Raw genomic sequence first — 23,751 nt, forward strand, 5'->3', positions numbered from 1 at the left:
GATTTTCTTTTTTGCTGCCAACGTCTCTGATCTTGGTTTCCGTCTCCATAACTGAAATATGAAATCAGAGTAAGAAGGTAAGCTACATCTCCAATTTCATAATCCTTCGGATTCCAATTGTTTTCATTATTAAGATCCAACAAATCTCCAATAATAGCATCTTGCATTCTTGAGATACTATACAATCTTGGAAAAAGAAACTTCAAACATTGTCCATTCAACCATGGGTCTTTTCAAAAAAGAACCTTTCCCCCTATATTGACCCGCAGAGTCGTACATTGAAGCACCTCTTCTTTGTATTTTAGAATACTCGGCCATAAGGTTTTCCCCATAGGCTTGATAGAAGAATTAGGAAAGAACACTTTACTGTTACCGCCGAACTTATGGTTAATAATCCTTTTCCATAAAGCTTTTTCTTCGTTTATATATCTCCACAGACATTTAGCATGCAAAGCCCTGTTTATAATATGTAACCTCTTAATTTTAACACCCACGTCTTCTTTAGACAGCTAAACTTTTTTCCAGTTAACCCACCCTTTTTTAGCTTTTTGATACAAAAACATTCTCATTATGCTCTCCATCTGCTTTTCTACAGACGCCGGAATCTGGAACAACGAAAGATAATAAATGGGTAGACTGGAGAGCCGTTTTTTTATCAACATTATCTGACCTCCTTTTGTCAAATATCTTCTCTGCCAAACACTTAATTTCTGCTGAAATTTTTGAAGAACTACATCCCATACACTCACTGATTTTGATTTGCTTCCAAATGGAATTCCTAGATATTTCATTGGAAATGAAGCCACAGGCACCCAAAAATAGCCGCATTCTCAACAAAATTCACAGCATTCCCCACAACCACTAATACATTTTTCTTAAAATTAACCTTCGAACCAGAAATTAGTTCGAAAGCTGATAAAACATTTATAAGATTTCTCACCTGTTCTTGATCATTGTCGAAAAACACAATGTGATCATCCACAAATTACAGGTGGTTAATTTCCGGTGCATCGACATATGGCTTGAAGCCTTCAATCAGATGTAAAGATGCTGTCTTTTTAAACATAAGAGACAACACTTCAACTACCAAAATAAAGATAAAAGACTGACACTGGGTGACCTTTCTTTATCCCCTTTGTGCATCTGAATAAAGTTGATGTTGTTCCATTTAGAGCTTCTCCAATGATAAATATATGTGTTTCATATGTGACAACATTTCTAAGACATCCTCTAGGTATAAAATCCTAAATATTAGGGAGAAAATAATTTTATCTCCAACCCATAAAGTTTAACATATTTCTTTTACTTATTTGTAGGTATATAATTGGTTAAAAATATTTTCATTTTTATTTTTCATTGATTTTTAGTGATAAAAGTGTAAAGACATCCTCTAAGTGAATGTCTAAAACTAGAGGTTCACTTAGAGGATATCTAAGTTTTTTTTTGCCACGTCATTCTTAAATCGGCGGGTTGGAGATGATTTTTTATAAATATTATTGTATATCCTATGTGGTTTAAGATTTTTTTTCTTCACACACATTCCATTGGAGAAGCTCTTACAACCATTGAGAATCTCGTGCTAGACAAACACCACCTTATCCAGCCTCTCCACGTTATTCCAAACCCAAATATATTCATTGAATAGTCTAAACAACTTCAGCTCACATTAGCAAACATTTTCTGCAAATCCACCTTTACCACCAAACCAGTCAGACCATCTCTCTCCCTAGAATCAATTAATTCTGAATCAATCAAGATATCATCTGTAATTTGTCTATTGTCCACGAAAGCCCGCCGAAACTCCGAAATGATCGGTTTGAAGGTGTTCAATGGAAACAACCCCTCACACTTCGGAATAAGGATGATGTTTGTACAGTTCAGTCGCCAATAAATAGTACCATTCTGTTCAAATTCCTTCACTACTTCCATCAACTCCGACTTCATGAAATCCCAAACCGTTTTAAAAAACTCTATAATGTATTCGTCTGGACCAGAGATTTATTTCTTCCGAAGTTCCAAGTAACATTTTTCTCATTCCACCATAATGCTTTGTTGCACACTGATACTTGGTAGGTCAATCCCCTTAAAAAAAGGTCTACCCTGCACAGTCTCATGAAACAGATCAGTGTAAAAGTTCTTAGCCACCTCATTTATAATACTTTTATCATGACATATATTTCCCTCCACCAAAAGAGAGTTGATAGCATTCACCCTTTGATTATGTGAAGCATTTTTGTGGAAGAATTTCGAGTTTCTTTCACTATCTGCTGGTTATTTTCCTTTAGCCCTGGAATGCTACTTTCTAGACGGATTCAAGGAAGCAGATTTACGAGAAATTTTTGTTTGTTCCCCTGCCAAAAACTTCTCCTTATTTGAAGTATCAATCTTCTCTAGACTATCATAAACATCAATATAAAACAAACAAAACTCTAAAATGGATAAAATAAGAGTATTTTAAGTTTGTAATTTTCTATTTATTTGTTTTCTGTTTTAGCTACTGTTAATGTTTGCGGACATCCAACTCAAAACCAATTGGAAATGAGTTAGAGTGGCTCTTTATATAATATTTTAATTTCATTATGCGGAAATTAGCGTTATGGGACTACTGCTCTTTCACAAGCCCCCTTACGTGTAATTAGCGATGTGGGACTATTGTCCTTTAACACCTCCTCACGTGTAAGGCCAGTCATTCGACCTAATACGTGGACCTACGTACGAGTGACCATTCATCCATTCATGTGTGTACAAGTGACGTTCGGTCACGGTAGCCAGTAGTTCGGCCTACACTCCGTGTACGGGTCTAGACCTATCTTTGATAACATGTTAAAGTCTGCGGACATCCAACTCAAAAATAATTGGCAATAAGTTGAGTGTCCCTTCATATTGTATTTTAAGTTCATTACGGGGAGATTAGAGATGTGGGACTATTACCCTTTCACACGCCCCCTCACGTGTAGATAGCGATGTGGGATTATTGTCCTTTCACAACTACTTATTTAATTTTAGGATCTTATTTAACTTACAGTGGTGGTTCATCTTATCATAGGAATTTGAAATCTTCTGTGAAACAACATGATGTTGAAATAAATGTTTACTATGTATGGCTTTGGTACGGTTTTATAAATCGTTACCATAAAGGTCGTATTTTTCCGGGAATACAATATTTCTCTAACAAATCCTCGATTGCGGAAAACAATAAACTGTCGATCTCAATCACTACGAGGACTTCTTTATCTCATATAGGCGGTAGTGACAATTTTATTATCCTTCGTGATACTAGAATGGATTGGGATGCCATCTAGATAATTTTATCGCGAGTGAAGATGTTCATCGAGACATACATACTACAACAATTAGAAAACTGTTCACCGGGTATGGACGAAGAACGAAAAATATATGTCTTTGAAGAATTACGGATGTAAGTTTACTTTAATTTATCATTTGTAATAAAAAAATTCTCCTATTGTATTCCCTTTGTGGATAGAGGCTAGGACGCATGTTGGAGGCACATCTTTTCTAGGGAAACCTCTAATCGGCTAATCCTAATCGCTTAGTTTGTTATTAATATAATTAACTTTCAAATAAGAAAAAAAACTGAATTTCTTCAAATTATCTTTAAATTGGGTCTTTATTTTCTCGGTCCTCATTTAATTTTTTTTTTTTTACCACTCTCTGGTTCAACCCACTGATGTTTAAAAATTACCGAAATTGAAGAAACCATTACCAATCCAATCCGCAAGGAATCAAATAAGATCAGAGTTATTTTCTTTCTCCTCTAAAAATCCACACTAATTATTTATAAAAATCACAAATTAAAAACTAATATTTGAATAAGAATTATATGCTTCAAAAATAGGGATTCCATTATATCTAAATAAATACAGTCTTCATCATTCCAAAATCGTAAGATATTAGTTCATATTTTTGTTTTCATTATTTTTTTGTGAAAAAAAACATATGCTTGTACAACAGTTTTATCTATATCAACCGAAACAGATTGAGAATCTGGGCGGACTAAAATAGTAGGTTGAGCTAAGTATTGAAGTGTAAGGAGTGATTACCTCACGTAAAAAACTCTTCAACAAACACAAAATTAAAACATGTTTTAGAAATATAGGTACCCAACCACCCCTAGTCTCGTCACCATTAGTACATATGGACTATGGTGGAAGTATAGTTGAGTCAGTTTCAATTGTGTGAATAGAAGCATATTTTTTATTGTTCATCCTTTTTTTCTCATAAGCAAAAATAATAAAAATAAAAATTTTATAAGAAACTTAAACATGGACCCGATACTTCCTATCAGCATGTATCCTATCATAATTTAGAGTGCTAAAATATTTCACCACGAGAAGAGTATCTATTGGAACATGTTGGGTTTGCATTAGTTTTGTGGATTGATCCAAAGGCTGTCTGATTAACTTGTTTAGTTCATAAAAGAGTATAAAAGTTTTAAGCCGTACATTGTTCAACATATTATTCAAAAGGTTGTTAGAGCATCCACAGTGGGCGAGTATAACCAAAAATTTGGGATGAAATTGTAACACAGTGGGACGGAGTAAAGATCAAATCCCAACCAAAGATCAAATTCCAGACCAAATATGGTCGCGACCAAATCCCAAATTCTAATATAGTCGGGCGTAAATTTAAAGTACGCTTGTTGCTGGGCGTAAATTTAAAGTACGCTTGTTAACGGGCGGAGATTTAAATTACGCCCGATGAAAATTCAAATTAAATAAAAAGGAAAAAGAATAAGGCGGACTTTTAAAGTCCGCCTAATGAAAGTTACGAAAAAATGGGGCGGACTTTTAAAGTCCGCCTGATGAAAGTTACAAAAAATATAAATGGGGCGGACTTTTAAGGTCCGCCTGATGAAAGTGTAAAATGGGGCGCAGCCATAACAGTCCGCCTGACGAAATTTTAATCATGTACCGTTGCGTCACAACACGGACTAAACCCAAAATTTGGTCTTTTTTTTGATCTTTGATCTTTGGTTTTGATCGCACCACTGCAGTTGCTCTTAGTTCGGTAGTCTTTCCAGTAAGACTTAGCCTGCCACCCTAAAAAAATCTTTCCTCCATATAGATCTTTGAAGATATTGTTGCGGCTGGATTCCATGATGATGTCTTGTTTGCCTATAGAGATGCTCCACACAATAACCTCCAATATTCCAATCTCCAACTCATCATTGGTTTGAACTACCACTGTTTTGATCCTTACCTCGCTGCAAAACCCCCCACAATCTCTTAGATAATAGCGACAACTCCTACCAGATTATCTGGACTCCAATTCACTGCTGCATTAAGCATTAGCCTGTCCAAAAAAAGGAACTGTCGTCGAGTGCCGACTAGTACTGACTACGCATTTTGCTTATTATTATTGTGAATTTTGGATTGTTTCATCTAATACTGCCTAGCCATGTTATAAGTATTTCTATGGTCAGTTTGATTTCCCTTAAATATTCTCCCATCTGTCTTTCCAGATGTGCTAAAGGATCTAGGATTCAACTTACTTTCTGCCAATCACTAAGTCATCCTACTATATTTTTCTGCCAATCAAGGATTCAACTTTTCATGGAGTCAGTTAAAAAACCCAAAAAGAAAGGCTTAGCAGTGCTTGCCAACCACAAAATTCTAGCAAAGGGACAATGGAAGAAAAAGTGCTTCATTGTCTCTCCTTATTGGCTGCAGAAAGTACATGTGCCACTGATATCAATAAACCTGGATAGAAAATGAGCAAAAGGTAGCTTATTTAAGATGAATAAACAGCTGAAATCTAGGGCAACTTCTCATTTCCAAATTTTGTTTTAAGGGATATTTTTTAGAGCACTACTCGGTCGAACCCACCAATTTTGGTGTTGGTTTTTTTTCTTCTTTTAGTATCAAAACTTATAAGTCCCTTGAATAGATTAATTGACTCAACTTCGTTAGGTTAGACTAGAAAATCTAGAAATGCTGAGATATACAAGTATTAGTCTGAAGACCTGAAGATTCCGAAGACGTATCGTCAACAACGATAACATCATACTTCCACTTGAGGTTAGTAATACATGACTTGAAATGTTTCCATTTCTATATCGTTTGATTTCAAGTAGTTTCTGATTGAAAACATAACATGCAAAGTTATATATATGAAACTCTAGTATAATACACTTGATCATCATATTGTGATCAAAGTGTCAATGAACAATATATATATCAATAGTGATAAGTGCTTTATATCGGTATATTGTATTACAAAGTATATTGCAACATCGATATACTCTTCGTAACTTGTTACTAGATTTTGTAGTGAACATACGTTTGATTTCGTACCTATAAAACTATGTTTAATTATATGAGTTTAAGGAAGTAGACATAGAAACTTGTTTCGTAGTCGAAAAGAAATCAAAAAGATTGATGGTCAGGTTTTCATCGAAGATCTTAAGTATGGACTGATCCTAACCTATATAGGGAGTCAAGGTAGAACCGATCCTAATTATGTTGGGACTCAAGGTAAAAGTGATCTCTACCTATGTTGGGAGTCAAGGTAAAACCGATCCTAACTTGCTTTAGGTATCACTGTAGAACCGATCCCAATAAGCAAAACCAATTTATATAAGTCGCTTACACTTTAGAGTTTGTGTGATTAGGAAATTGGGTTTGCAAAACAGTAACATTTAAGATGTCGACATAATGAATAATTTGAACATGTGCTGAAATCTTATTTCTGAATTGTTCAAAGATATTCCTTGATACTCAAGGTGAGATCCCAAACTGAAATAGAAGAGAATCATTTTGAGATTTTTCGAAATTAATATGTTTTGTTATACCAGAAATAAAAACATATCTCTAGAAATATATATTAGTTAAGTGTTAGCTAATATTAAGTTGTCCATGAAGATTTCGGTTATACAGTTGAATATTGGTTGGAATTTATAAAACCGAAATTAGGTGTTTTATTGCATATCTTTAGAATGTTTTCGGTTATGGAAATTCCTTAGTGTCCAAACTACCTTGGTCTATCAATAGTAAATTTTTTTCTTCTTACAAACTTATCTTGAGCCAGGAAAACTTCATTTTTGTTGTTTTTGATGTATCCGACTAATAGTATTCTCGTAATACTATCTTGGAGAGGAGCGTAACCTAATTGGGCGACATTTCTTACGTCCTCTAGTTCAAAGACTTATTTTGGATCAATAAGATCATATTCCTAGTACCGTTGGTGGGAAACTAGAACTGCATTATTATTTTAGTTTTCGATCATTGATTTGATTGACTAACGGTAGTTATCTCTTGATTAGCACCTAGTTTGATTATTCTTGAAAGCCTTCTTCTATGACATAAGATCACTCAAACTAGATCAAGAGTTTTTGTGATCATCTATTGTAACCATCTCTGTTTTGTACGTGATCGATCATAAGTCAGGAATCAAGTTTGTTATTGTGCAGGTAAAGAAGATTATTGAAGATTGAAAACAAGAAGATTAATCTTACTAGTTTTAAATCTTCATGATTTCCTTCGTGCATAAACTTGATGACTGGGATCCGACTAGATCTAGTTTGTCTTTTGATAGACTTATTATTGATTAGCCGTATTTAGATCGACAAGTTATCATTTGGTGATACTCTTAATTATTTGAATCTGATAGTTCTATTTGACTTGATCTGGTAAACTTGTTTTATCCAGATCTTGGAAGCTCTAAAACCCGACAAAAGGAGTTTAATTTATTTTAAACAGAAAATCCTTTGTCACACTCAACAACTATTATCTCTGATTAATTTCCTGAGAAATGAGAGTGGTTACCAAAAAAGTTAGTCATTTACTGTTTGGAAGACGATCGAAAGGTTGAGTGATTAAAGTCGTCAGGGATACTGAAGCAACTTAAGATATTGGACTCTATCTTAGAATTCACGTGTGTTGTCCTTGTTGTTTGTAGGCTCAGGAATACTGATGGAACTAGGTAACTAGGGGTAGTTTACTTGGCCTCCACTATACGAAGTTGGTAGTGTCTTTGTATAGCGGCTTAATTCTGAGAGTATTCAAAACTGGACTAGGTCCCTGGGATTTTCTGCATTTGGGGTTTCCTCATTAATAAAATATTGTTGTGCTTGTGTCTTTAATTTTACTTTCCGCAATTATAATTACTGTTTTAGATAAAACTAAAAGTATATACACTGTACGTTAATCCAAGCACTTGATATTGATTCTATAGCAAATCAGTGTCACGCCGTAATTATTATTAAGTGATTATCTTGTTGTTGTATTTTCTCGACTTGTTTTTTCATATAAGATCACACAAGGTATCAGACTTATAGGTTGATATTGAAAAGATTGTGGTGTACTTGGTACCCTCATCATTTCAATTGGTATCAGAGCAAGCAAACACGAATAGATCTAACAATATGTGTCGGTGCGATCCAACCTATAATAACATGAGTTCGAATTATTCAAGTTCAGTTAACGTACCGCCAAGATTTGATGGTTGTAACTACCTGTGGTGGAAATCAGCTATGATATTTTTCTTCAGACACGCGACTTTAAAATTTGGTTACTAGTCGTAGAAGGGTATGAATGCCCGAAAATGGAAAATTCATAAACTGAGTTTAAACACTTATTGTTCTATATAAATGAAGAAAAGACACTCGCCAAACAGAATTAAGATGGTTTGAATGGCATAATTCATGCAGTAAGTCCAGATCTTCGACATCATGTCTTCACGTGTGAAATTTCCAAGGAATCCTAGGATACTCTTGATATTGTATTTGAATTAACACATCAGAAAAAAGAAGCTAGACTTCAATCTCTCACCTCTGAGTGGGAAAATCTTCGAACGGATAATAACGATTCTTTTTCCATGTAAAACTCTTTGATATTGTCAATGCTTCTTTCTCTCTTGGAAAGACTATTTCAAAAAAAGAAAAATATAGTGTGCAAAATTCTCAGATCGTATTTTAGATACTTTATTTCCCATTTGTTGTATTGATTTACTTAGAGGCTACGTTCTTCTCTGCTCCATTTAATTGAGTTGATGTTCGATGCAGTGCCACCGTTTTTTTGGTGTCGAATTGTATTCCCAAATCAAATACTCCCTCCGTTCCTAATTAATCCTGGCGAGATTAGGGTATACCCATATTAATTGGGGTATACCCAGATTTATATGGACATAGTGGCCTTACTAAGGGGAGGCCAAATATGGGTGAAGTTACAATACTACCCTTACCCTTTATATTTCTAATTACCCTAAATCAGTTTTCTTTTATACCATTTCATCTTCTTCTCTTCTTCTTCTCCTCCACCTTTACCTTACCGACTCTTCCTTACCCACCATTGAAAACTCGTCGATTAATTCGTCGTAATCATCAATTCAAAAATTTCGATTAATCTTCAACCATGAAACCTCGAGGGCTAGTCAGATTAAACAAACAAATAGAAAGCGCAATGAATTCAACCCTGGAATTCCAAGTTTCGTTCAAAGGAAAGTGAAGAAAAAAACCGTCGAAGAGGAAGAGATCAACGCCGCTGAAACCGAAGAAATGACGGGATTAAAAAAGTAAGGGCCTACTTAAACTCACTCCAGTACTTCAATTTCATGTTTGCATCTCAATAGGTCAGAAAAATTGAATCTTTGAATCTGCAGTTATTTAGCTGGCAAGGTGTTTGTTTCATGACCTTGCCGACATTTCATAGCTAGGTTTGATCGACAATATCTTTGGTTGAAGATCTTGCCGGCTGTTTAGTATCTGTAACTGCTACTTATAGGGTCGGCAAGTTATTCAACCTAGGACCCTGCCGGAGTCAGTTTTTTTAAGTCGGGCCGGTTATAAATTTTTACCCAGCTGGCAGTACATCAATTTTTTTGTATCTCCTGATGCCTTGAATTATGAAAGTCGGAATGGTATTTGGATAAAACCATGCCGACTGTTTGTTAGCCGGCAATGTATGGGTTATCACTAAACCAGCTGATTCCCACATGTCTCCCCGTCACTTGATGGTTAGACTGAAACCAGGTGAGGCTCCAAAGGGGACCCCAAAAGATGGTGGAAATGTTCTTTTTGGATACAAAGACTCATGGGCATGTACGATCCATAATACTATCGTAAGTAATCTCAATTCGTCTTAAGTGTGTATCTATCTTAAATTTGCGTCAAGTGTTTGTATTTCTTTTCATTTTGTTTTTTTGGTATTTAAGATCACAAGCATGCCATCCGTCTCATGAGGCGCCAAGCTTCATGTTCAGTGACTAAGAATTAGGATCTTGAGGATGAATGTGAGGAGGTGAAAGTGACTGTGAAGAACTTCGGGTTGTGGTCTGCGGTGAAGAGTTCGAACATTGAGCATGATAGAGTTACCGTATCTGCATTCTGTGAGAGGTTCTACGGAGAGACCGATATAATGTTATTCCCATTCGGTGAGATGGTGATAACTCCTGATGCTGCTTATAAAATTCTAGGCCTCGAGGTTAATGGAAAAGCAATTAGTGGGGGCTTCGATAATAAGATTTCTTGGGATAAGATTTACAAATTGGCCAAATATTTGTTCGGTTGGAATCAGGTTGAGATAGAGTCTATGCTTGTGATGAAGGATGGTCGTCTAAGCAAGAAGTTTAATCTGAGGCAGTTGAGGGACACATTATCTGGGACCAAGAAAATCTTTGATAAGTAAGGAAGGGTGAACTCAGTGCGAATCAATGCTACCGCGTCAGCTTATTTGTTATACGTCCTGGGCAAATGTATCTTCCCCAACAGTTCCGGAAGCTTGGTCGACGCCAGTTATATGCAACCATTGGATCCCTTAGATAAGATGCATGAGTATTCTTGGGGTACTACGGTGGTCGCCTTCTTGAACAATGAGTTGACAAAGGGTTCAAGGCACTCACTGCGCAAGTTAATGGAAATATATGTCTCTTCCAGGTAATTTTATTATCTAAATCATTTATATTTGCAAAATTCTCGTAAGATAATATTCTTACTAAACTTTGTGTTTCCATAGGTTTTGATATATGAGCATTTCCTTACTTTGGTGAAATCCAACTCCTACATCAAAGTGGATGCGAATGTTGCGATTGATAAGCAAAGAGGGCAAAGATACAATTTTAAGGGTGGTCAGGATAAGGAAATGCCGCAACAACTTCTCAAAATCCGAATCGCCATCGATAAATTGATTGCGGATGAGGTGATATTTGATCCGTATTGAGATGCTAGATATTAAGGTTTAATCCAAAGGAGAGATGATGACTACGGTCCCTTGATGATCACCCATGGATATTCAATGTACGATCCACATCGGGTAATATGACAATTGGGTATAACCCCATTTCGATGTTGAGGCGTCTTTTACAGTGCTAAGGGAGGACTGCACCACGTCCCAAAAAACTATTTACGTCGCTTACACTCCAGCTCCAGCTACCGATCATTGGAACGAAAGACGTGGCCGTAAAGTCGATACGAGTCTTTTGGACGAGGTGACAGAAGGTCATGAAGCTCATGAGAGATACATGCCATGGTACTTGGGTTGGGCTCGTCCTACTGTGATTAGGGAAATGACTGATGAAGAACTGGCTCGTAAGAGGAAGATGGCATCGAAAGACCCAACAACAAGTCTTAAGTTCTTTGTAAGTATTTTAGAGTTGCTCTTATTGTTTAACATTACATTATCGAATCATTCTATTAATTGTTTGTTGTTTAATTGATAATAAAAGGAGCATTTGAAGAGCCTTGTGAGGGTGATGTGTTGCGCGAGAGAAAGAGGAGAGCCTTTGTCGATTGAGGAGCAAAGCAAGCACATTGACTATGCTACCAATGTTGACAATGAGGATGCCTATGAACTGTTCAAGCAAGCTGATGCTGAAGTAAAGAGAAAAGAAAAATCCAGGAGGGAAGCAAAAGCCAAGATGAATGCTAACAAAAAGAGGGCTCGTAGTGGTCGTGGTGGTGAAGGTAGTAGTAGTGGTGGTGCTCCTAAACGGGGCCGTGGTCGTGATCGTTGTCGTGGTGGTGAATGAATGCATTCCTAGTTTGTTTCTTTATGTTGTGGTAGAAAAATGTTAAGGTTAACTGTTGGACAAATGTTTTTTAAGGTTTACGGGACATGTTTTCGTATTTTGGACAAAAAGTATTGAATTTCTAGTTGTTGAATGAATGGTTTGTTTAGCTACGTAAAGTTTCAATACTTATGCTGGCATGCTTTTTTAAGTTACATTGCCGAATACACCAGGGCCGGCAAGGTTGTGAACTGTCATACTGCCGGCTCTGACAGCATAAATTATTTGCATACCAGGGTCGGCAAGGTAATCAGATCAATACCTAGCCGGTTGTTGTACAATCGGCAGGGTATTATGTTATCGACCCAGCCAGCTATGTGTTGCAGAAAATACCTTCTCCTGATGCATAAAATCATCATAAGGTCGGCATGGTTATAAATTACGATCTTGCCGACTATATCATAACCGACGCGCTAGTGGCCAAATACCGTTCCGACGGTTAAACAGAAGAAAATGAACTCATGATGCCTAAAATCATCATAAGGTCGGCATGGTAACAAAATTTCGACCTTGCCGACTATATCATAGCCGGCATGCTAATGACCAAATAGCTTTCCGGTGGTTACACAGAAGAAAATGAACTCCTGATGCCTAAAATCAGCATAAGGTCGGCATGGTAACAAAATTTCGACCCTGCCGGTCTAACTTAGTCGGCATACTCGGGAAACAAAAACCGCGCCGGCGATTTCAAAATTCAATTTTTTATGCAAGTACAATTGTATTGATTGACTTGTAATTAGGCACTGTAACGGCCAAATTTGGGCACCATCCTATAAATACACTATTTATCTTTACAAAACAACACACAACTATTTGCATACTCTCCAAGGCTCATATCATCATACACTCCATCTAACTCATCCAATAGCTCTCTACATACAACAATGGCTTCATTTGATTCAAATGAAGATTTGGCAATCACCAAAGCTTGGTACGCGGAAACTCGAGTTAGACATCAGTCCTCCGTAAGGGTGGATGCGTCACCTTTTGGGATAGGGTACACAACAAATTTAGGCAAGAGTTTGGGAATCCTAATGGAAGAAGTGTTCAACAAGTCCATGATAGGCACCTAGTCATCGAAAATGCGATACTCGCTTTTTTAGCTCTCCAACCTCGGATTTTCAACGCTACCAACTTCAACTTGTCCATTGAACAATTTGTAAGTGTTTTTGTGGTTTATTTTACGTGATCCATGTTGTTTTGATCTTCCTACTAAACACCACTAACAAAGTAAGTTTGTGTTTTGTTTTTGTAGCATGAAGTTGTCAAAGCGCGCTACTGGGAGGAAAAGGGTGAAGCATTCGCATTCGATGCAAGCTATGAATTCATGGTCTCCAAAATCCCAGAGTATGCCCCGGACTTCATGTAGGCCGGATCTGAATGGGATTCCTTCAACGAAGATTGATGGTTTTAGTGTAGGTTTTGTGGGCAGATCTCTATGTAAACCCTCACGAGACTATAACTCGTCCACTAGGGTCGCCTAGAGGTTCAAAGGCTTGATGCACATGCTAAGTGCATTCGTTTTTCCATCGACAAGGAGTTAGGTTTTATGATTCAATCAATGTAGTAACCAAAATTGCATGAATAAAGTGAATTACATCTTCCCATATTCTGTTTTCTATTGGGTATAACTACAGGCCGGCAATGTTAAAAATCATTAGCATGCCGACCATAGGCCAGCCGACAGTGTTTTAAATTATGTGCATGCCGACTATATGATAGCCGACATGGTAGGAAATATTTACATGCCGACCGTAAGATTGCTGGCCCAAGATAGTCGGCATATTCTTCATTCAAAGACCCTTCCGGCCTAAAAATGGTCGGCGTGTTATTCATTCGCGGACCGTGCCGCCTATACTTAGTCGGCATCCTATTCAAACACCGACCAAGTCGGCGGATCTTGGTCGGCACCTTATTCAAACCTGGACCTTGACGACCTTTCATATTTTCAAAACTAATTTTTTTGATCGAAATCGAACTCATAAGACATATAAAAGATTTAATCTACTGAATTCTTATTTTCAAAATTTTAATCTAAACTCAATTAATTAACCTAATCGGAATTTTTAGTGTTAATTAAACAAGGACATATTAGCCATTTAGAAAATACAAGGTTAAAGGGTGGCTTATTTTACTTCAAAATGTCTTGGGTTTTGTCTCATTAGGTATACCGCAATTAATTTGGGTATACCCCAATGAAGCCAGTAATTAATAGGCTGGTTTTGTTTTTAGAGAAAATTAATGAAATTAAGAGAACTAATCATTGAAAGTGGTCCTCGTGACACTTGTCAATAAAAGAAGTGAAGTGAAGTGAAATGATCCCCATGACACTTGTCAGCAAAAGAAATAAAGTGAAATGGTTTACATGACACTTGTCAAGAAGTTAAGAGAAAAGTGGTCCCAGAAAATTAAAGTAACATTTGCTTTTTCAATTAGGAAACCAGTCTATTTTTTTGAAACATCTATTTATAGAAACCAACATATTTTAGAAACGGGAGTAGATAAAAAGAGTCCTCGAACACTTAACGCAAATTGATACGATGACGGCCGCTATGCAAATTGACAGAACAAAGGATGTTAAAAAATCCATATCGGTATATTCGACACGAACAAGCCATGTGTTAGCAATAACAACTAGCTTAATTAGGTCATATGCATAGTACATCACGTGCTTCGATTCCCTCGTCCCATGCTTCAGTTATAAAGAAAGACCCAAACTTTCAGAACGATTAACTAACTACTACTATAAATAATAGAAAAATCTAACTACTGTAATACAAAAATAATTTGTGTCTTCTTTTCTTTCTTTGTCACTGCCATGAAATTTTGTTTTTAACAGTGCTCCTTGTTGATTTATGAAATTTTACAGGACATCTATCAGGTCTAGGCGACCGTCGTATTGGTTCCACGATGAGAGAGATTGTGGAGCAAAAGTTCTTGGACATCAAATCTTTCTTTCCAACCCTTCCTTAATTTCTACATAGCTTTGGCCTCCGAGTGTAAATTTTCACATCTTGTCGGTTAAAGTTACCCCTGGTATATTCAGACTCATAAAAGGATTGACTGATAGGTAGGTAGGTATGTTCTATTTAAAAGAGATTATACCTTCTACGATTTCTGAGGGTATATATAGTCCGCGTTCATGTATGTATTGATCAGAGGTGGTGTGGCTCGACAGTCGTCCCCGTCTTCTTCTTTTTTGTCACGGCCATTTAGTTTGTTGTATACTACTACTTGTATTGGGAAAAAAATGCGTATGAGGTTGCATTTACCTGAAATTTTAGCTGCACAAATATCCTTTCTCTCCCAACCAGCACTTTGAAAAAGTGCCATACAAACAAAGCAACCAAAAAGTTAATAACTCATGGTTAAATGCAAGACATGTGGTCGTACACTGCTCAGCTCGTGGGCATCTAGAACGTGTCGAACAGTAAAAGGTTATGGACATATCGTTTACCGTGCCACCATGTGGTTCTTACTGGTAAAGGTGTACGAGTGTGAGGCAAGTGTAATAATATACCACCTCAAATGTAATCCTTTTATCATTTGCTTTTTTTTTTTTCGAGTTATTATTATTTTTATTTTGTTGGCAACTTGCACATAAATTCATTCTCCCATTCAAGTCCCGGACCACAAACCTAACCAAATTTGAACGTGAAATTGCACTGGATTGGATTGTCAGTTGGCATCAACAGGAATACTTGAAATACAATTGTACCAAAAGAATGTTTCACATTATATTTTAAACAGTATTTTTTTAGATCATACTGTATAATTAACTACGACATGCATAAAGGTAACCAGAAGAACGAAAAGTCGAGAAGTGCGCGACATGGCTGATTCATATCCACCAGAGGATCCCAACCCTCGCAACCCTGTACAACACAACACTTAAATATCAATTATAATGAATGCTAAAAATACTGATTACTCCTAATGATAATAGAAAATTGATTTAACTAATCATACTTTTGATAATTAATCAATGGGGATGCGTTATTGCTGTTAAAGGAAGCAAATTGATAGGTAGGTAAGTTGATGATGTGGGGTCTTTTACTTTTCACGAGTCTTACTCAGATTTTTTGGCTGGTTAATTATGAATAGTCATTATCAAATCTAACCCTTAATGATTTAAGAAACAAAAAACATGTTGATATTGTTAATTATTCAAGGTTGCAGGGTGGTGGGTGGGATGATCTTAGCTGCATATGACCTATAGCCATGGTCCATTGTTGATGCTGATCCATCTCTCTGTCTCTTTAGAAGACCCTAGTTTTTTTATTTCATGCATGCGTCTAAATAAACTAATTAATAATAATCATAATAAAAATTCAAGGACCACTTCTGGTTTGAGTTTACCCTAAGTTAATTCATATATTAATATTAATTATGTTAATTAGTTCTTAAGGTAAGAATTAATGAATGACAATTAGTCGTGATTTGATGCTGATTTGCTGCTATTAAAGTTAAACAATATTCTTGTTAGGTCCCGTGACAATATTATACTTAAGTAACTAGCTAGTACAGTGCCAAAACTAAAGTGGTCTCGAGATAGAATCAAAGAGTATATACAATGAAAATCCATATGTTTATCTTATAATTGCATGATCGTCATAACAATATCTTTGGATTAACAAAGGAAATGCATGCATGTTAGATTTGCACGTGCATGAAACCAGCCCACTGTTTTAATGAGATGTTTTTACTTTTGAGATAAATTAATGGAACTTTGACCATATATGATTGTTTGACGGGCATAAGTGTTTTGGTCCGGCAAATTACTGATGGTCACCTACTTTGTGTTTTTTTTTGGCTACAAGTGGTTACCTACTTACCTTGAAGTAAACCGTGGGTTTGCACAGAGTGATGAGTTACCGGCTGTAAAAAGAAAGTCATATACTGTACCGTACATTACTGATGGGAGGAAGGAGCCATAGCTTAAGCTTAAATGGGAAGACTAGCCTATGTAAATTTCTTGGCCGGTGTGATTGATGGATTATTTTATTTTGACCTACGACAGGGATGCTGCATGGCCGTTGGGAAATAGAGCAACGTCATCGCAATGCTTGTAAGCTGTAACACAAGAGTAGAAGTTAAAAGACAAATTTAGTTAAACCATACAAAAAACAAAAAGCAATTTATTGGGCTTAACATCTCATGCCTCGTCTAGAGAGAGTTCATGACCTAACGTAGTAAACCCAGCAATAACTAATCAAGAGCCCAAGATCAGGTCAGTTAACAAACGGTTTTTTGGGCACCCGGACCCCTCATTCGTGTGGAGAACATGAAATGCTTAGGCCATCCGCCCTACTCTTATAAGGGGTGTCTTAAAGTTAAGAAATGACTAAGTAATCCTTTAATTAAATAATTATTTATTTTTTCCTTTTCTTTTGCTTTTTTTTTTCCAAGTATTTTTCAATTCAGCAAGGGGAAAAAACAAATCTAGTCGAATTTGAGGTTCGGCGAGGAAAAAATAAATAATACGTAGCCGAACCTCTATGTTGTTCAACCCATTGAATTAGACTACAATATTTTAGAAAAAGAAGAACTATGTTTGGTGAAGAAGAAAAAAAAAACTTAGCTGAACCCTTATGATACTTTTAAAAAATGGATAACCACTGAATTCAGCTAGAAAAAAAAAGTTCGACTATGAAAAAAATCCTAACTGAACGTCTGTGATGATTTCAAAAAGTGAACAATTCGATCCGACAAGAAATAAATAAAACAACTAACCGAACCTGAGGTTCGGCTATGAAAAATATCTTAGCCGAGCCTCCATGTCGTTTTTATATATGAACAACCAATTTAATTCAGCTAGGGATAAAAACTAGCCAAACTCGGCTTATAAAAATAACAAGTCGTCGTCCAACCAAACCTAATAAATTAAAAAAATAATAAGGGAAGTTAAGAAAAAAATTTAAATTTTAAAATAAATAACAAATACCCCCTCTGTCTTTTTTTATCTGTCCGCTTTGACTAAATCAAATATTAAGGAGATTGGAGAAAATGTCATGACTATCCTTATTAAATGTTAAATTACTACTAAAATTAAAAGGACAGTGTGTAATATATGAAAAGACATTCATTTTTATTTGTTTTTTTTCCCGGCGATGAGGTCTGGTGTTTTTTCCCGGCAACTGAAAGCCAGGATTTTGCATTAGGCTAATCACATCCCCTCTTTTTTTGTTTTCTCTTTTAGGTTTTTGATTTTTCTTCCCTTCATATTTTTCTCTACGCTGTTTTGTTTGGTTTTCGATTTTCCTTTTCCCTCCTTTCGTTCTTTTATTTTTCCGAACTAAGGTAAACTACTTGTTTTAGGGTTTACAGTATCATGCCTTCAACAACTTGCTCTTCTACTTTGGGAGAGCTTGGTGTGGAAACTGTATGTTTTTTTAGACGTTTGAAGAATTGTTTAGTTAGTAATGATGCTGGTAGTGGTCTAGACAGTTTTATTTTTCATAAATTAGGTGTTTCTATTCAAAAATGGGTTGGTGCCCAGCTTGTCGCTCGGATACCAACCAAAGTTGTGTATGAATCCTTGTGATTTGCCAACTTATTATTATTTTATAAATTTTTTTATTTATTTGAAGTAAAAAAAATATTAAAAGAAGATAAAAACAAAATATCTTCCCACTAATTTTGGTCATATTATCAACCTTATTTTTGGTTAGATTATAAATATGTTTATTAAAAAAAATGAATTAAATAGATTTGTTTATTTATGATACTGTTTAAGATTTTGGATTGTATTTATATTAAAAATAATTTTATAATTATTATAAGTAACCTGTTATAGGGGCGGCATGGTTTATTAGAGGGGCGGCATTCTAATAGGACAAAAAGGGTCATTACATGATCATTCAAGGTGTCCTTTATAAAAACAATACTGGAAATGACAAATTAACTGTCATAATTGATAACCTAGTTTAGTGATGATAATCAAGTTTAGTGTTAATGATTAATTTCACTTATATTAACTCAAAATCAAAACCAAATCAAGATTTTTAGAGTTAAAAAAAAAGTTTAGAGGAGAAGGTCAATCTCGATCAATTGAAGAAATTAACCAACAAAATGAACAACCAGGACCTGAAAATGACCGGGTATACTTCTAAATTAGTCCCAACTAGCTTTTTGTTGCTCAAAGTTATCTAAAGTACGTAAATAATTCAATTTTTTTTACATTTTCAGAGCTAATTACGGTTGGAATTGTGCTCATAACCAACCGTAAATCGAAGTTACGGTTCGTAAAAGATGAACTACCAACTGTAACTGGTTAAATTTGAAGAAAACCCAATCGTAAAACCAGTTATAGTTGGTAACTAAATGTTCGATACGAACCTCGATACCAACCGTAACTGAGTTACGGTTCGTAACCAAATGCTCGATACCAACCGCAACTAAGTTACGGTTCGTAAACTAAAATGGTTACCAACCGTAACTGAAGAAAATTCTCAGATATAAGAACATACGATTGGTAATTGAACTATTACCAACCGTAACAACATCAAAATATCCAGTTACGGTTCGTAATTGAGTTAAAATCAACCATAACTCACATAAACCCAGAAATTTCAATTTTCATTTAAAACCCTAATTTTCGATAAAAATTAAACTTAAATCGAACAAAATAAACCAAATCGTAACTGGGGTTTTCAAAACATACCTCATATAAGTCATTACACTACACTTGATTAATTTTCGAATCATCGATTAATCGAAGACGATGAAATTTTGAGTTTAATAGAGGTTACGATTGATGGGATGAGGAGAAGAGAAGAAGAAAGAAAACAAATTTTCAATTTAGCTTTGATTTAGGTTAAAAAACGGGAGGGTAATCTAGTTAATTTACATCCCCTATAAGACATCCCCTAACCAACTAGAGGGACATTACTATCACAATGCCGCCCCTCTAATAAACCATGCCTCCCCTATAACAAGTTACTAAAATTAAGGTTATACTTGAAAGTTTAATGCGAAAATATGTTCTATAAACAGAAGCCGATAGATAAAAAAAAAGACATAAAGAGTAACTGATATAATATAAAATATATAGAAATAAAAAAAGAGGACAAATAAAAAGACATGGGGATAACTAAAATATAATAAAGGGCAGATAAAAAGACAGAGGGAGTAACTAAAATAATATAAGAGAGTTTTTTGGTTATTAACTAAAATATGCGGATAAGAGGTGTTGAATTTTACTTTATAATGACCTAACAAAAATTGAAGAATGGTCCCTTCAAATTTGTCATGGTGCCCAAAAAAAGTTTCCAGTTAATATAGGCACAGATTTACAGTTATTCAGATTAATATATCAACAAAGTCATACAGAAGCCATCGCTAGCCCATTAGCTCAGTTGGTTAGAGCATCGTGTTAATACCATCGAAGGTCGCAGATTCAAGACCTGCATGGCCATTGAAGTCCAATGCATTATATTTTTATATCATTTATGATCCCTCTCAGAGTTGATTCAAGTGCTTGCATGTATTGTTTGTGCACATCCGGATGAAAGAACACCTCCAAATCCAAATCTAAAGTCTTTTTCAGTATCAAGTACCGGTTCGACTAGAGAATATCTCCTAAGAGTCGAATATAGGTTTTACGCCGGCCTGTCCGAGCCTCTCACAACTTGCACTACGGCAAGCAAAAATACTTGACGCTACCCGCATCGCGATTGTTTTTGTATTCGGTCCAAATGTACAGTAATCACCGTGTTAATGGGATTACGAATTCTCGACCATTAATGCGGATATACTTACATCATGTCCCGGTTGCAGAAGCTACGGGGCGTTGCCCCTTCACAATCCTGCCAACTTCAGCACTACAAGGGGATTCCCCCCTTTCACAAACTACAGGGTTGCCTTTACGTGTTCGCTGAATGGGTTGTAAAGAAATTTATAGGAAATAAATACCTGAAACCCACCTCTTCCACGCGTATTTCCGCCCTCCATGTCTGTCTGTCCAACGCCTGCTCTGGTGAGAGATTTCGGTTGTTCAAGTCGTTCTTTACGCACTCATCCCAAGTTAGCTTCGATCGACCTATTCGTTGCATCCTTCCTTCGGCGCGCCTGATGCGACCTACTCGCATTGGGGCATCAGCCGGTCTTCGCTGGAGATGCCCAAACCAGCGTAGCCGATGTTGTACGAGCATCTCCTTGATTGGCGCTACCATAAGTTTCTTGCGTACGTACTCATTCCTGATACGGTCATGCCTCGTATGTTTGCATGCCCATCTCAGCATCCGCATCTCGGTACTCTTCAGTTTCAAAGTGTTCCGGATGTTTACCGCCCAACATTCCGCACTGTAAAGCATGGCAGGCCTGATCGCGGATTTGTAAAACTTACCTTTAAGATTTAGCGGCACTTGCGGTCACAAAGGATTCCAGAAGACATATGCCATTTCCTCCAGCTAGATTGGGTTCGATGACGAATATCCTCCTCGATGCCCCCATTACTTTGGAGTAACGATCCTAGGTAGCGAAACGATTCTTTCCTTGGTACAGGTTGTACATCCAGCAGAATGTCCCTTCAACTCTCCCGGAATCGCTGAGATCGCACTTCAGATACTCAGTTTTTGTTCTACTAAGTTTGAAGCCCTTCGATTCTAGAGTACGACGCCACAATTCCAGTTTTTCCTCTAAATATTCTTTTGAGTTGCCGATAAGCGCCACATCATCTGCAAAGAGCATGCACCAGGGGATCTCACCATGAATTTCTCTCGTAACTTGATCTAGCACTAAATCGAAAATGTATGGGCTCAAGGCTGATCCCTGGTGAAGCCCTATCTTAATCTACTAAGTTTTAAGCCCTTCGATTCTAGAGTATGACGCCACAATTCCAGTTTTTCCTCTACATCTTCTTTTGAGTTGCTGATAAGCGCCACATCGTCTGCAAAGAGCATGCACCAGGGGATCTCACCCTGAATTTCTCTCGTAACTTGATCTAGCACTAAATCGAAAATGTATGGGATCAAGGCTGATCCCTGGTGAAGCCCTATCTTAATCGAGAAATCGGCTGAGATTCCGCCGCTCGTCCGGACACCGGTAACTGCGCACTCGTACATATCCTTGATTAAGTTTATGTACTTCGGTGATACCTTTTTATGTTCAAGATCCCACCATATTACTTCACGTGGTATTTTATTGTAGGCCTTCTTCAGATCAATAAATACCATGTGCAGGAAAATCGCCTCTGTGGTCGATCTTCCCGGCATAAAACCAAATTGGTTTGATGAGACGATTGTTTGTCTGCGTATTCGCCGATCGATGACGCGTTCCCACAGATTGAGTGTATGGCTCATCAGTTTGATTCCCCTGTAGTTAGAGTAGTTCTGAATTTCGCCTTTGTTTTTAAAGATTGGGATGATCACGCTTCGACGCCACTCATCCGGCATTCGGTTTGACCGAAAGATGTTATTGAATAACTTGGTCAGCCAAGTTACCCCATCATCTCTCAGGCATTTCCACACCTCAGTCGGTATAGCATCCGAACCAAATCCCTTCTTATTTTGGTTCCTTTCAAGGCCTCCTTTACTTCACTCTCGTGAATGCTACAGACCGTGACGTCCTAAAACGAGTCCACACGACCGGCAACGCCCTCACGAGTGTTGGATGGGATATCGCTTTCTCCATTGAAAAGGTTGTTGAAGTAATCCTTCCAACGAGCTTTAATTTCTACGTCCTCCACCAGTACGCGATCGTCTGGGGCCTTAATATATTTGACCTGGACAAGGTCACGGGTCTTCCGTTCACGCAGGCGTGCAATCCTATAAATGTCTTGTTCACCTTCTCTAATGTCTAGATTCCGGTAGAAATCCTCATAAGCCCGACCTTTTGCCACACTTACAACTCGTTTTGCCCGACTTTTTGCCATCTTGTAATTCCGGTGGTTTTCATCGCTTTCAAGTGCTTGGAGTTTTCGGAAGCAATCTTTCTTGTATCTGATTGCTTGTTGCACTTCTTGTGACCATCACCAGGATTTTTTCGGGTCCCGCTTACCACTTCCTTTTTCCTGTCCCAACACTTCCACTGCTAGCTGTTGAATCCGGCTTGCAGTTTCTTTCCACATCTGGTCAGGTTCACCGTCCTCGCAGAGCACAACTTCCGAGTGCGGTTTTTCTTTGAAGGTTCGCACTGCATCCTCGTTAAGGTTCCGCCCCTTAGTTCTTGGTGGGTTAGTAGTTCTCTTCCGCTGGAAGCGAATCTTGATATAGAAATCCACAACTAATAGTTTATGTTGGGAAACAACGTCGTCGCCTTCTAGTAAAACCTTGCAATAAAAGCATTCCGGCCTGTCATCCTTCCTAGCTAAGATAAAGTCGATTTGAGTCTCGTGTAGACGACTTTTATAAGTGATCAAATGTGAATTTCTCTTCGGGAAGATAATGTTTGCGATGAAGAGATCGTATGCCCCTGTATAAAGGAAACATTAGGTATCATCCCCACCTCCCTCACTTCGTAAAGGAAACATTAGGTATCATCCCCACCTACAACCGAAGCTAAATCTTTTCTAGTTAGTCAGTTTTAAGGTGTTTGCATTTATTGTTTGCGTACATCCTCATGAAAGAAGACCCCCGTCAATCCATATAGGAAAAACTAAGAATTATTCATACCTACGAACGGAGCTCAAACTTTTTCTAGTTAGCCAGTTTTAAAATGCATGATCTCCGTCATCCAGAATTCTAGGAAATTTGTTTGTGGTTATCCATAAGGTTAGCTTTGTTCGGGTAT

Source organism: Papaver somniferum, chromosome 4 (genome assembly GCF_003573695.1).
Source record: "Papaver somniferum cultivar HN1 chromosome 4, ASM357369v1, whole genome shotgun sequence".
In the NCBI taxonomy this organism is placed as follows: Eukaryota; Viridiplantae; Streptophyta; class Magnoliopsida; order Ranunculales; family Papaveraceae; genus Papaver; species Papaver somniferum.